Here is a 6,749-nt window from a genome sequence, read left to right as displayed (position 1 = left end):
GGCAGGTCTAGCAGAGTGAGTGGGAAAGAGAGAGAGGAGGCCCGAAGCCAGGCTGTGAGCTGAGGTGCAGGCTGGCAGTCCTCAGACCTCTGCTCCTAGAGTCGACTTCCAGCACCCTCCTCACCCACCCCCATGCTCCCACTCTCCATAGTCTGAAGGGGCCCAACTCACTGCACCCCAAACCCACATGACACTGCTCTCTTCTGTGTAGGAGCCCAGGCCAGCCTGGCCCAAGATGTCCACAGACCTCCAGCAGTTGGAGCCTGGTGTCTCCTTTCTGCTTAGCTGACTCAGGACTTAGTGGCCTGGCAATAAGCCTTGAAGCAATGCTCTAGTCATCCTTCCTACCAATATGCCTGACACAGAGTCCTTGTGCAGCCATCGGGATCCCAGGAGGCCTCGCAATGCACCCGCCCCAGCCTTTCTAACCCATGGTAATGTGGTAAATTTCCCATTTAGCTCATATCCAATATGGACTAGATGCCATTCAAAGGGTTCAGTGGAAGTTCTTTCCAATCCTGGCATTGCCCAGATATCCTGAACCCTCACTGGCAGGTGAGCACAGATGGACTCGTATGCACATGAACACTGGGAAGCCAGTGGCTGCAGCCAGGACCCTGCACAGGAACTCCCTTCCCAGGATGATCATGGGAGGCCTCAAGAAAGTGTCTTCCCAGCGTCCACACCTGTCTAGGCATGGCCGCACTCCCTGCCTCTGGCCATCCCTCCGGCTGGAGCTCTACCACTGAGGTACCACCACACCTAGCAGGAGAGCCTTTGGGCACCCAGAGCTCCAGGACAGACTGGCTGGGATGGGCCATGAGGCTCAGGAGAGATGGAAGATGCTAGGGTGGGGCTGGCAAGATGAATGGGCTCTAGGCTGATTGATTGCTTTGGCGTTCTCAGTGAAATGAGAAGATCTCCAGCTGAGGAGGGGGTGGGGGAAGTGGCGGCTTGAAGGAGAGAGAAGGGTACATGGTGTAGCTGGCCAAAAATAACCCTCAAAGATGCCCATCCTCATCACTGGACCCTTTGGCTATGTTACCTTACGTGGCAAAAGGGACTCTGCAGCTGTGATGGAGTTGAGCATCTTGAAATAGGAAGACTATCCTGGATTATCTGGGTGGACCCAATGTAATCAGAAAGATTCTCATGAGGAAAGAGGGAGGCAGGAGGTCAGAGTCAGAGGAGGAGATGTGATGACAGAAGCAGAGGTAGGAGCAATGTGCTTTGGGGACAGAGGAAGGGACCATGAGCCAAGGAATGCTGGCGGCCTCGAAAAAGCTAGCAAAAGCAAGAAAACATTCTCCCCTAGAGTCTCCAGAAGGAACCAGCCCGGCCAACACCTTGACTTTAGACTTTTGACCTCCAGAAATGTAAGAGAATAAAGTTCTGTTGTTTTAGCCACCCACTTTGAGGTGATTTGTCACCGCAGACCCAAGAAAGTCATACATGGGGTCTTCTTGGAGATTGGGAATGTGCCTCTGTGCTCCCTAGCTGGGGTGCCCTTGGCCTTCCCCACAGTGTACCCACCCCAAGCTGTTCAAGGCCCGGGAAGGCCTGGTCCCTGTCCACTCCAGGCCTCAGGGATTCGTGCAGATGAGCCATGTGGTTGTCCATATTATGATGGATTCTGGGCCAGTCCGAGGGAGATGGGAAGGGCTCCAATAGCCTCCTAGCCCCTGGGGAGTTCTCAGAAGGCAGAGGAAGGCCCAACACTAATGTATCCCATGCAAAGTGAGCTGCACTTTGCACTACTGAAGACACGCAGCAAACAGTGTGTGTGTGTGTGTGTGTGTGTGTGTGTGTGTGTGTGTGTGTGTGTGTGTTGGGCAGGGCCAGAGCAATGAATTCTACCTTGGGTGAGAGGACAGGTCTAAGACAGGCCCAGAAGAACAGGTACAATGCAGATAGAGGGAGGCAGACCAGGCCAGGAGATTGAAAGCCAGCAGGTGTTAAGCACCTACTGAATGCCAGGCACAGTACTGAATCTTCTATAAGGACCTTATTAAGTGGAGGCCGTTAGCAACCCCATTTCACGGGTTATCTAAGGTCATAATCACTACATTACAGACTGAAGACTGGACCCAGGTCTGTCCTGCCCCACAGTCTGAGCACTGAGTGCTCCTGGGGTCTGTCTCTCCTCAGACTTGTTTCTGGGTGTCCTGTGCTGGGGGAGGGCACTTCAGTGAGAGAAGAGAGCCCCGGTTGGAGGTTGGGGACCAGAGCAGGCATGTGACAGAAGATGAATCTAGATGGAACCTCTCAGACAGGCTGTGGTGACTGAAAGGCTAAGGGGGGCAGGAGGGGCCATGTGCTGGGGCTCCTGGGTGTCCAGCTCAATGGTGTCCTCAGCCTGGGGAGAAACGAGAGGGGGTGGGGTCAAGAGGCAGAATGGATGTCCAGCAGGCAAGCAGACAAAGGGCTCCGGCCCTGAACTCCATGGCCATGACCTCTGCAGGCTGGAAGGGAGGTCTACGGTGACAGCCAGATGGGGACTCGGGGGACTCAGCCCTTTATTTCACCTGCAGGTGCAGCTGACTCTGTGAGAACAACGGCCCAAGCCAGACAGCCATGGGTTGTGCACTGGGAACCAAGAAAGCTGGGTCTACCTCCTACCAGGAGGGCAGGTGGCCGAGCTTCTTCCCTCTGGCTCAGCAGCTCCACTGGGCTGCCGTGAAAACAGCTGTCCGTGAGGCCTTCTCCAGGACCAGGCGCATCCCATCCCTCCTGTGTGCATTTCCTGGGGTGCCAAAGCATATTACCACAAACTGGGTCACTATAAAAACAACAGAAATTTCTCTTCTCACAGTTCTGGAAACCAGAAGTCTGAAATCAAGTACCTCTCTGTCTATCCCTCAGCCCACTCTAAATTCAAAATGGTTTCATCTCGAGATTCTTAGCTAATCACATCTGCAAAGACCTATTTCCAAATCAGGTCACTTTCTGAGATTCCAAATGGTTACAAATGTAGGGGACACTATCCAACCCACTACACCATCCTTTTGACAATCCCGTGAAGGAGGCCTCAGAATCCTACAGTATAAATGAGGACATGGGCTCAGAAAGTGAAAAGACCTTCAGGGCAGAGCAGTGTCTCTAACTCCAGAACCCTAATGCTCTCCCCTCCACTCCACAATGCCATCTATGCAAGAGCTCCGCACATGATGCCAGCTTGGGAGGCTGGGCCCTGAGGCGGATATGGTGGAGGTCAGGTTAGGCTTGGGGTCAGAATACGGGGGACCAGGTTGTGCTGCCTTATTTTAGGGTAGCTACTTTCCCTCTCCGGACCTGTTTGCCCACCTCTAAAATTGGGCATTACAGAGAGAGGAAAGAAATGTTTACAATTCAAATATCCAACAGTGGACTCATACCTGTAATATGTAAAAATACACAAAGAGTCCCTAAAGGAAAAGAAGACAACCCAACAGAAAAGTGAGAGGGGGGAAAATCTTGAAGGGAAACTTTAGAGAAGATATCCAATGACAATAAACATATGGAAGTACATTTAACTTGTCATCAGGGACATGCAAACCACCATAAGCTATCAAAGTGAGAAAAGATGGAAAGTGCAAAGTGTTGGCGAGGATATAAACTCTCATCCAGGACTTCCCTGGTGATCCAGTGGTAAAAAATCTGCCTTCCAATGCAGGGGACGCGGGTTCAATCCCTGGTTGAGGAACTAAGATCCCAAATGCCACGGGGCAACTAAGCCAGCGTGCCGCAACTAATGAGCTCGTGCGCCTCAAGAGAACCTGCATGCCACAACTACAGAGCCCATGCACTCCGGAGCCCCACGCACAACAGCTAGAGAGAGAAAACCCACACACGACAACTAGAGAGAAGCCTGAGAACCACAACCAGAGAGAAACCGGAGGAGACCGCGCACCATAACGAAAGATCCCGCGTGCCTCAGCAAAGATCCCTTGTGGTGCAACTAAGACACGACACAGCCAAAAAAAATAAGGAAAATAAATAAATAAAATAAATAAATGTTAAACTCTCATCCACTGCTGGAATGAAGTGCAACCACTTTGGAGATGTTGTTAGGAAATATCTGCCAAAGCTGAATATACACATACCTTTTAATTCAACAATTCTACTCAAGGGTTTCTGTGAAATAGAAGATTAAATATTTGGAAGTGAAATGAAATGAAAAACTTGGAAACCTCTAAAATACCCATCAAGAGTAGAACTGATCATAGAATTCAATTCACACAATAGAGTCCTGTAGAGCAATGAGACTCAACAAACTATAACTACATTTAACAGTTTGGATGAATCTCACAAATATAAAGACACGAAAGACTGACAACTGGAAATAAATTCTATTTTTGGAACATTCAGAATCTAATCTAAGTTGTCAAAAGTGAAGATGGCGGTTTCTGTTGGGTGTTGGTGATAGGAAGGAGGTGTGAGTGGGACCTCTGGGGTATTGGTCATCTGTTGCGTAACTATGTGAAAGTTCATCCAACTTATGAAAACAGCATGAATAGATTCTTTTGTATGTATGTTATACTTAAATAAAAACTTTAAGGTATGCCTCATAAAAAGATGCTGTTTGAGGGTGCTGCCAGTAGATGCCCTTATGTGCAAGGGGCTTAGGAAGGGGCTATCCTGGGGGACACTGCCAAGGAATTGAGCCCAGGAAGACATGTGGAGGGAGGAAATGGGAAGTCCCAGGGGTCTCCACAAAGACAGTAGAGGCAACACAGCCCCTCCCCTAGGGAAACTGAGGCCCTGAGAACAGGCAAGGGAAGAACAGAAATGACCTTACTCACTTGGCAGATGGCCTTTCCTGTCGAGAAGTCCCCAGCACACAGCATGTCCTCATGCACGGAGAAGTTCTTGCCTTTTCTAAGTCCGTAAAATATATTACAAAACTTGTTCTCAATGAAGCCCACCTTACCCTCCTGGAGATGGAAGGGTTCGGGCAGAGGCGCTGCGAGGATAAGGAGGAAATCAGCGAAGGGTGCTGTGGCTTAGCTACAGGCTACTCTGCCTTACTGTTCACCACTTCAACATGGACTTTTCTCAGCACAGTTGAGCCTTCAGCACTGTTTCAGTCTTCTACCTATGCCTAGTAAGCCCTCCCCCTTTTCTCAAACTTTTCCAAACTCATCCTATTCCCTCCACCTCCCTCATAGCAATAGACCACACCTCTCCTATTCTACAAAGGAAAAAGGCAAATCCCACCAACACATGCCACTCAGTGGTGCTTAGCAACCATTCACCAACATACCTACCCTTTCACAGACCATCCCATCCACTCTCCATCTGTCTATCATTAACCTTTCCATCCATCCACCAATTCCTCTATCCATCTACCTATCTTTCCTCTTTCCTCATGTCCCATTCATCCACTCACGCTTCCATCCATTTGCCCATTTACCCATCTTTTGATCCATCTCCACTCACTCCAACTATCTCTGCCTACCATCCTTTCACCCACCCACCCATCTTTCCTTCCACCCACTCATCCTCCCACCTACCCTTCACCCATCCACCCTCTCATCCAATCACTCATTTATTCCTCTGTCCTTGTGTTCAGTATCTTTTAGACACTAATGATACACAGGAACATTCTTAGTTGGGGGAGACAGGGATACCGAGCAGGGCCCTGAGGGGCTCCTGGGCACAAAGGCTTTCTGTGTCCCCCATTTCTTTGATTACAGGAAATAGACTTCATTCAGCCTCCATGACCTTCTCTGAGTTCCAACGGGCAGATTCAAGCAGTTGTTAATCAGGGAAGGGAGGGGATGCGAGACCAGTGAGAAACAGTCAAGAGAAACACAGTGCAGCCTTGGGGCAAGGTCCTGGCTCCCCAACAATGGATATAGAAAACAATTTCTTTGAGCTGTTTTGCAGATACTGAAACCCCCTCCAGGTGGGAGAAGTTAATGATTAACAATGGTGTGCTGCCCACAAGCATGTAGACCCCAGACCAGCTGGAACCTGAAGGTTGATGATGCTGACTCTTACTTACCTCACCCCCACCTCATCAGCAGAACGTCCAAGAGCTGATCATGCCCTCTTTGAACCATTACTATGAAACTTCTCACTATCCTCTCCAAGTAGAGACACAGTTTTTCGAGGCAGGAGCCCACTGTGTCCCCGTTTGCCTGGCAAAGTAATAAAGCTATCCTTTTCTACTTCACCCAAAACTCTGTCTCCAAGATTCTATTTAGCACTGGTGTACAGGGAAGCTGAGCTTTTTGTATCAACAGGGTAAATGAAGTAAATAAGTAGAATTGTTTTAGATCTAATAAGTGGTGTAAAGGAAATAAAACAGGGACATATGCTATTAGAGGTTGCCTGTTTTAGCTCATATGATCAAGTAAAACTCCTCAGAGGAGCAGCTGAGGTGTACATGTAAAGAAGTGAGTCATGCCAAGGTTAGCAGGGAGAGCGAGTGAGGCCAGGGAGGCAGCCAAGGTGAAGGCCCTGAGGTGGCGATGGCCTTGGCGTTTTCAAGCAGGAAGGAGGCCTGCTGGCTGGGATGGTGTGGGTGAGGGATGTAGTAGGAGATGAGCAGAGAGGAATTGGGGCCAACATTACACAGGGCCTGAGAGCCAAGGCAGGGAGTTACGACTTTTTTCTAGGTATAAATGAGAAGGCACTGAGGGTAATGAGCAGGGAACTGGCATGACTCCTGCTTTAAAGAAAACACTCAGACAGCTATGTGGAGACTAAAGTATAGCACACAGGGTGGGATCTCAGAGACCAGTCTGGAGGTACAGGCAAGCAAT

The sequence above is a fragment of the Balaenoptera borealis genome (assembly GCF_965194805.1).
Source record: "Balaenoptera borealis genome assembly, contig: HAP1_SCAFFOLD_1794, whole genome shotgun sequence".
In the NCBI taxonomy this organism is placed as follows: Eukaryota; Metazoa; Chordata; class Mammalia; order Artiodactyla; family Balaenopteridae; genus Balaenoptera; species Balaenoptera borealis.
The sequence above is the reverse complement of the archived record's forward strand: the minus strand, read 5'-3'. Positions refer to the sequence as shown.